This window comes from Rattus norvegicus, chromosome 8 (assembly GCF_036323735.1).
Source record: "Rattus norvegicus strain BN/NHsdMcwi chromosome 8, GRCr8, whole genome shotgun sequence".
Taxonomy (NCBI): domain Eukaryota; kingdom Metazoa; phylum Chordata; class Mammalia; order Rodentia; family Muridae; genus Rattus; species Rattus norvegicus.
The window spans coordinates 20,270,251-20,277,413 of NC_086026.1; positions in this window are offsets into that span (position 1 = coordinate 20,270,251).

Consider the following 7,163-nt stretch of genomic DNA (forward strand, 5'->3'; position numbering starts at 1 on the left):
CATACACCCAGTGCATCCATAAATTATCACTTCATTAGGTGCACAGTCACACTACTAAAATTATATCCACAAAATGCTCCATTAAAGAACTCTGGCTCGTCCAAGAGGATGAGTCACACACATTAAAGAAAAATCTCTTTTAAAACCTGGCATTTCTTGACAAATTCCCTAAGGCAGCTCAGTCAGGTATCCACTTGCTCTGTGGCCTGAATTCCTTGTAACTCTGGATCTAGAGACACAACCCCTTTCCATAGGACAGGCAGGATAGATTTCAAGTATGGGTGATAGATTGGCCAGGGGTGGGGTGTGGTAACCTAAATCCCACCCCATTTTGTCTGTAGCCTAGTGCACATGACCTCACTTCAGTGCTGCCTGGGTTTAGGAGGCAGAAGTAGAGTCCCAAACAGCAGGACATGACTGTGATAGCTCCCTGAGAAACCCACAACAGACAGAGCCACAGCTGCCCCACTCCTGGCTGTGGGACCAGCCTGCATTGGAACAGATGTTTGCACACCCATGCTAACTGTGGCTCTATTCACAGCACCCAAGATAGAGCCAGCTCAGAGCCTGTCAACAGATGAGTAGATTTAAAAGAAAGAAGAGGTGCAGACACAACATGCTGTTTTAGTAATCCACGAGTGACGAAGCTATGTGATTTGCAGGAAAATGAATAAAACTGAAGCAAAAAGCCCAAGATTCTGAAGGTTAAGCATCAATCAGTGTGTTCTCTAAGATGCAGAGTCCGGACTTAGGATATAAATGTATACATGACATGGGAGAGAGACGACTAACGGGGAGAGAAGAAAGAACAAGAGAGGGGGATACACACAAAGTACAGTGCTGCATGTACGTGAAAACGCCACGGCAAACCCATTGTTTTGTATGACAATTTAAAAACCAAATGAACCCCAAAACAGGTGAAGGCTGAATAGAGTGTCTGGACAGAGAGGCAGTCTTTGAACCCCATGAGAGTTGGGGACACTGCATGTAGGACAAGAACACGGGAATCCCACTGTGAGCCCTGGACTTGAGTGAGTTTCTAACCTACCCTGACATATTATCACTTGCAATAAAGGCACCACACAATTGCACAACTCAAGGTGGCAAAAAGATCACTGAGCTCCCTGGTAGGCAGCACCAATTAGACTTATGTATGTACATGTACGCATGTGTGCCGCTCACCCATGCATGCATGTATGCAATCGCACAACACAAAGGTGGGAGGGGGTCGGGAGGTGTTGAGGGGGTCGGGAGGTGTTGAGGGGGTCGGGAAGTGTTGAGGGGGTCGGGAGGTGTTGAGGGGCTTGGGTGGAAAGTGGAAAGGGAAATGGGAGATGGATGTGATCAAAATATGTTGTAAACATGGAGGCAGTCTTCAACGAAGAAGCAACAGATACACTTTATTTTTTTTTTTTTAAAAAATGGGAAAATGTTAGCAGGAAGTTGGCTCTTCCCCTGCCTATCCACCCACTACCCACTTTCTGTTTAGTGAAAAACTGAAAGGGAATGAGATTCAATCCTTCCTATGGTGAGAGTAGGAAAGAATCCAGGCAGGCAAGAGTGGAACGAATTTATAAATTCCTGAAGTAAACCAAGTAGGGACTGCTTATCAGCCTCTGGATGTGTGTAGCAGTCGCCATCTCTTAGCAAGCTGAGTGAGAGATAAAGAGATCAAAACATAAACGGAACTGACTGTGTTGTATTCTAACCCAGCAGACAAGCGAGTTAGACAAAATGAGGAATATTCTCAAAACTACATAAGCCATGGGTCTTCCTGCGAAGACTTAGAACATAGAGCTGAGTTTGTGTACACACACACACACACACACACACACACACACACACACACACACACACACACACCAACTACACATGCATGCATGTGTGTGAACGCAAACACAGATGTTCTCTGCTTCCCCTGGGTGGAGAGCTGAAGTGAGCCCAGAGCACACACACTGCTCAGAGGCCATGGGAGAGGCTCTTCCTCTCAGGGGTGGAGTTCTCGAAAGGATGGCTTAGGAATTGCCTACCCATTACTGCTCGCTTCCCGGTACCAATTTCTCTGACCTCGGGAGGCATTTTCTGGCCACCCTGGATGGTTCAGAAAATATTCCTGTATACGTCAACACTCCCTCCCACTGCCAGAAAGCAGGTGCCACCAGATTTCAATTAGTGACTTTTAATTGAGCTCTTTACAAACAAGGCAAGGTAAGACAGGCACATGGGAGAGACAGATGGGGTGGAATTTACACACGGCCAACTTCATCAGATCCTCAGGTGTCTTGTTGATGTAGACACTATAGGGTAATTGACTTATGATGTTTGAGAGAGACCCAAGCCACCACCAATTTGATTTTGTATGTAACAAAAACTGGTCCACAGAGAGTAGCCAGAGAGTGGCCCTATTAGAAGGTGTGGCCTTGTTGAAGTAGGTGTGTCCTTGTTGGAGGAAGAGTGTCACTGTGGGGGAGGGCTTTGAGACCCTCTTCCTAGCTGCCTGGAAACAGTCTTCTTCTGGCTGCCTTCTGATCAAGATGTAAAGCTCTCAGCTCCTCCGGTGACTTTCTCTGAAGAAAATGCCAGGCAAGACAATACTAATGCTCCTCGAGGCCCACCAATAGTTTTCTCTAGACCCATAACCAGACTCAAGGCAAAGCAGGCCCCTAGAGGGGAGGTAGAAAGTGTAGTCCATGAAGAAATGCACTATACTACTAAGGAGTTTAATGAGTTTGTTGATTCATTCAAGCAGAAGTCTGGGGAATATGTGTGGGATGGATTTTAAGGGTGTGGGATAATGGTGGAAGGAACATACAACTAGATCTGGCTGTGTTTATTGACATGGGCCCTCTGAGTGGAGATTCTAGGTTTAATATGGGAACTTGCACAGTTAAAAAGGTATCAGACGTTTGTTTGAATGGTTGGTTGAAGCGTCTATCAAATGATGGCCTACTGAAAAGGAATTGGAGATGCCTGATATCCCTTGGCTTAGTTGATGTAGGGATTTTAAGACTCGGGGAAATTGCAATGCTAGAGTGGATAGGATGTATAAAACTTAATCCTCCACAATGGAAAGGCCCAGAAGCTATGCCCTCCATGAATCCTATAAGACACAAATTGGTGAGAGGGGCACCAGCACACTTGAAGAGTTTTGTTCTTGCCCTTTTCCTTGTGCCAGACCTTAGGGTGGGAGCTGCTGCTGCTCAACTGGATGAATTAAATGCAGTGAGTTTAATTGGGTCCCAAGGTAGCAGGGGTCAGGTGGCAGCATTGAATCCCCAGAGTGATCATAGTTATTATAATGGGAAGCCTAGACAAAACAACACTCATAATGACCTAGTTCATAATGGTCAGCGTGGACAAGGTGAATTGTATAATGTATAATAACTCGTCTGGACCTTTGGTACTGGCTAAATTAGTCATGGTGTTTCCAGGCATGAAATAGATAAGAAGCCTTCTGCATTTCTGTTTGATCTGTATAAGCAGAAATTCTCAAACAAATGAAAGAAAGGCTACAATGGATCGTGGCAAAAGGCAATCTTGGCCAGTGAATCCATTTCCAGACTTGAGCCAGTTCGCAGACCCAGAACCCTTTGAATGAAGGGGTGGCCAGATTCCCCTGAGGAAGGACCTTGATAAGACACCTAAAAGTTTTGCTGTTAGCCTTTCTCCAGTTCTTCCCCCAAAGGGACCTACGGCCTTTTACAAGGTAACTGTGCACTGAGAGAAAGGAAATAATCAGATTTTCTGGGGTCTATTGGATACTGGTTCTGAACTGACATTGATTCTGGGAGATCCCAAGAAACATTGTGGCCCTCCAGCTAAAGTAGCAGTTTATGGAGACTGGGGAATGGGGGGTTGGGATTAATGGAGTTTTGGCTGATGCCCAACTCATAGGTTCAGTAGGAGCTCAAACTCAACCTGTGGTTATTTCCCAGTTCCAGAATGTATAATTGGGATAGATATACTTAAAAATTGGCAGATTTTTCACATTGGTTCCCTGACCTGTGGAGGGAGGGCTATTATGTTAGGAGAGGCTAAAAGGAAGCCTTTAGAGTTGCCTCTACAAAAGAAAAAGGTGAATCAAAACCAGTGTCATATCCCTGGAGGAATTGCAGAAATTACTGCCACTATCGAGGACTTGAAAGATGAAGGGACAGTGGTTCCCACCACATCTCCCTTTAACTCTCCTATTTGGCCAGTGCAGAGGACAGGTGGATCATGGAGAATGACTATTGAAAACTAAATCAGGTAGTGACTCCGATTGCAGCTGCTGTTCCAGATGTAGTTTCATTGCTTGAGCAGATTAGCACATCTCCCAGTACCCGGTAAGCAGCTATTGATATAGTGAATGCCTTCTTCTCAGTACCTGTCCATAGGGACCACCAGAAGCAATTTGCCTTCAGTTGGCATGGCCAGCAGATACCTTTATAGTTTTGCCTCAGGGATATATTAACTCTCCTGCCTGTGTCATAACTTAGTGAGAGGGACCTTGATCATCTGTCTCTTCCACAAAATATCGCATTGGTGCACTGTATTGATGACATTATACTGAATGGACCAAGTGAGCAGGAGACAGCAACCACTCTGGACTCACTGGTAACACATATGTATATCAGCTAAACGAGGATGGGAAATAAATCCAACCAAAACTGAAGACCCATCTACATCAGTGAAATTCTTAGCAGTTCAGTGATACGGAAGATGCAGATACCCCTTTAAGGTGAAAGATAAGTTATTGCACCTGGCCCCTCCCACTACCAAGAAAGAAGCACAACATTTAGTGGAACTAGTTGAATTCTGGAGACAGCACATTCCTCACTTGGGTTTGTTACTTAGGCCATTTACCAAGTGACTTGAAAAGCTGCTAGCTTTGTGCGGGGCCTGGAACAGGAGAAGGCTCTTCATCAGGTCCAGGCTGCTGTGCAGCTGCTCTACCACTTGGACCATATGATCCAGCAGACCCCATGATGCTTGAAGTGTCGGTGGCAGACAGAGATGCTGTTTGGAGCCTCTGGAGGCCCCTGTAGGTGAATCACACAAGAGACCTTTGAAATTTTGGAGCAAAGCTCTACCATCATCTGTAAACAACTATTCTCCCTTTGGAAAACAGCTCTTGGCTTGCTGTTGGTCCTTAGTAGAAACTGAATGTTTGCCAATAGGACACCAATTACCATGGGACCTGAACTGCCCATCATGAGCTGGGTGCTATTGGACCCACCAAGTCATAAAGTAGGACATGTACAGCAGCCAACTGTCTATTATCACACGGAAGTGGTATATACCCGATCTGGCTGGATCAGGTCCTGAAGGCACATGAAGGCAAGTTACATGAAAAAGTTGCCCAAATGCCTGTGGTTTCTATTCCTGTTACAATGCCATCTGCTGCCAAGCATGCACCTATATCTTCATGAAGCGTTCCCTATAATCAGTTGACTGAAGAAAAGAAGACTAGGACCTGGTTTACTGATGGTTCTGCACATTATACAGGCATCGCCCAGAAATAGACAGCTGCAGCATAACACCCCATTCCTGGTACCACCTTCTGTCTTAGTTAGGGTTTTACTGCTGTGAAGAGACACCCAGACCAAGACAACTCCTATAAAGGACAACAATTTACTGAGGCTGGCTTACAGGTTCTGGGGTTCAGCCCATTATCATCAAGGCAGAAAGCATGGCTGTGCCCAGACGGACATGGCACTAGAGGAGCTGAGAGTTTTATATCTTGATCAGAAGGCAGCCAGGAGAAGACTATTTCCGGGTAGCTAGAAGGAGGTCTCAAAGCCTACCCCCACAGTGATGGTCTTCCTCCAACAAGGCCACACCTACTCTAACAAGGCCACGCCTCTTAATAGTGCCATTCCCTGGGCCAAGAATATTGAAACCACCATAGAAACTATGGCCACCAGCAATCAGGAATGACATCCTGCATTCCTCCTGCTATGTGACATCGCTACCTAAGCAGAACTTCTGCAATGAGATTCTTCCTGGACTCATCAGAACCCAGAGGTCTCAGGTGTCAGTCCCTGGACATGCATAGGATCCCCACAGCATTCACATTTAGTCTGATCAAGTTGGCACCTTTCTCTCTGTGAAGGACATAGAGGGTGTGAAGCCAATCTGGGTTATAAATGGTGCAAGGGCGACAGACAGTGGAAGAGAAAGTCTGGGTGAGCTCTGAGCTCAAGTATTCAAAGGACTGGGCTTAAATCTCAGTGGCAGAGTGCCTGACATATGTCAGGCCCTAGGTTCAGTCCCCATTACTGCTTCTCACCAAAAAGAAAAGAAGGAGGAGGAGGAGGAGGAGAAGAAGAAGGAGAAGGAGGAGAAGGAGAAGAAGGAGAGTTTGCTTTTGAGCCAAATAGGAATCTGTATACAGGCAAAGTGATGGGAAGCAGTTAAAAATCAGAGTTTGGTCGTTTCAGAAACTAATTATTAATCCTTTGCCCACATCCTAAATGTGATAGCCAAGACAGGCAATTTGATGCACAGAGCACAGAGCGTAGTCTGGCTATGTGGCAACATTTCCCTCCAATGCTCAACAGGGCTGGTAACCCCTGTCTGAGAACAGCCTGGGAAGATCTAGAAATGAAGGAGCTTGACCTGCCTCTTCCCTTCTGTTCTACACACACACACACACACACACACACACACACACACACACACATCTCTACTACTTTCCCTCTCCCCATCCCTCCTCCTCCCCTCCCTCCATCTGCTGTAATTAGAAATACCAAAGTCAAAAACCAGATGGCCAATTTCTGAGTTTGTTTAATAGTCAAGAGATGGGCTAGAATGATGGCTCTGTGATTAAAGCATGTACTTGGAGAGGAGAGAAGTTTGGTTCCCAGAAACTATGTCGGGTGGCTCACAACTACCTATAATTCCAGCTCCAGGGAGCTTGGTCACCTCTGGCCTCCCTAAGCGCTTGCCTCCAGGTACACATACCTACACGAGGACAAGGCATGCCTCACATGCGCAAGTTTCATGCAGAAAGCTTGTGATTCCAGATGAAGTAAGTCTTCACTCAGGGAAGTACAGCTCTGCTTCCTGAACTTCAGTGTGCATGCAAATCATCTGAGGATCCCATTAAATTCTGATTCAACACAGGAAGAAGCCTGAAATCCTGCATTTCTAAGAAGCGCCCAAGGATTACTAGTGTGAGT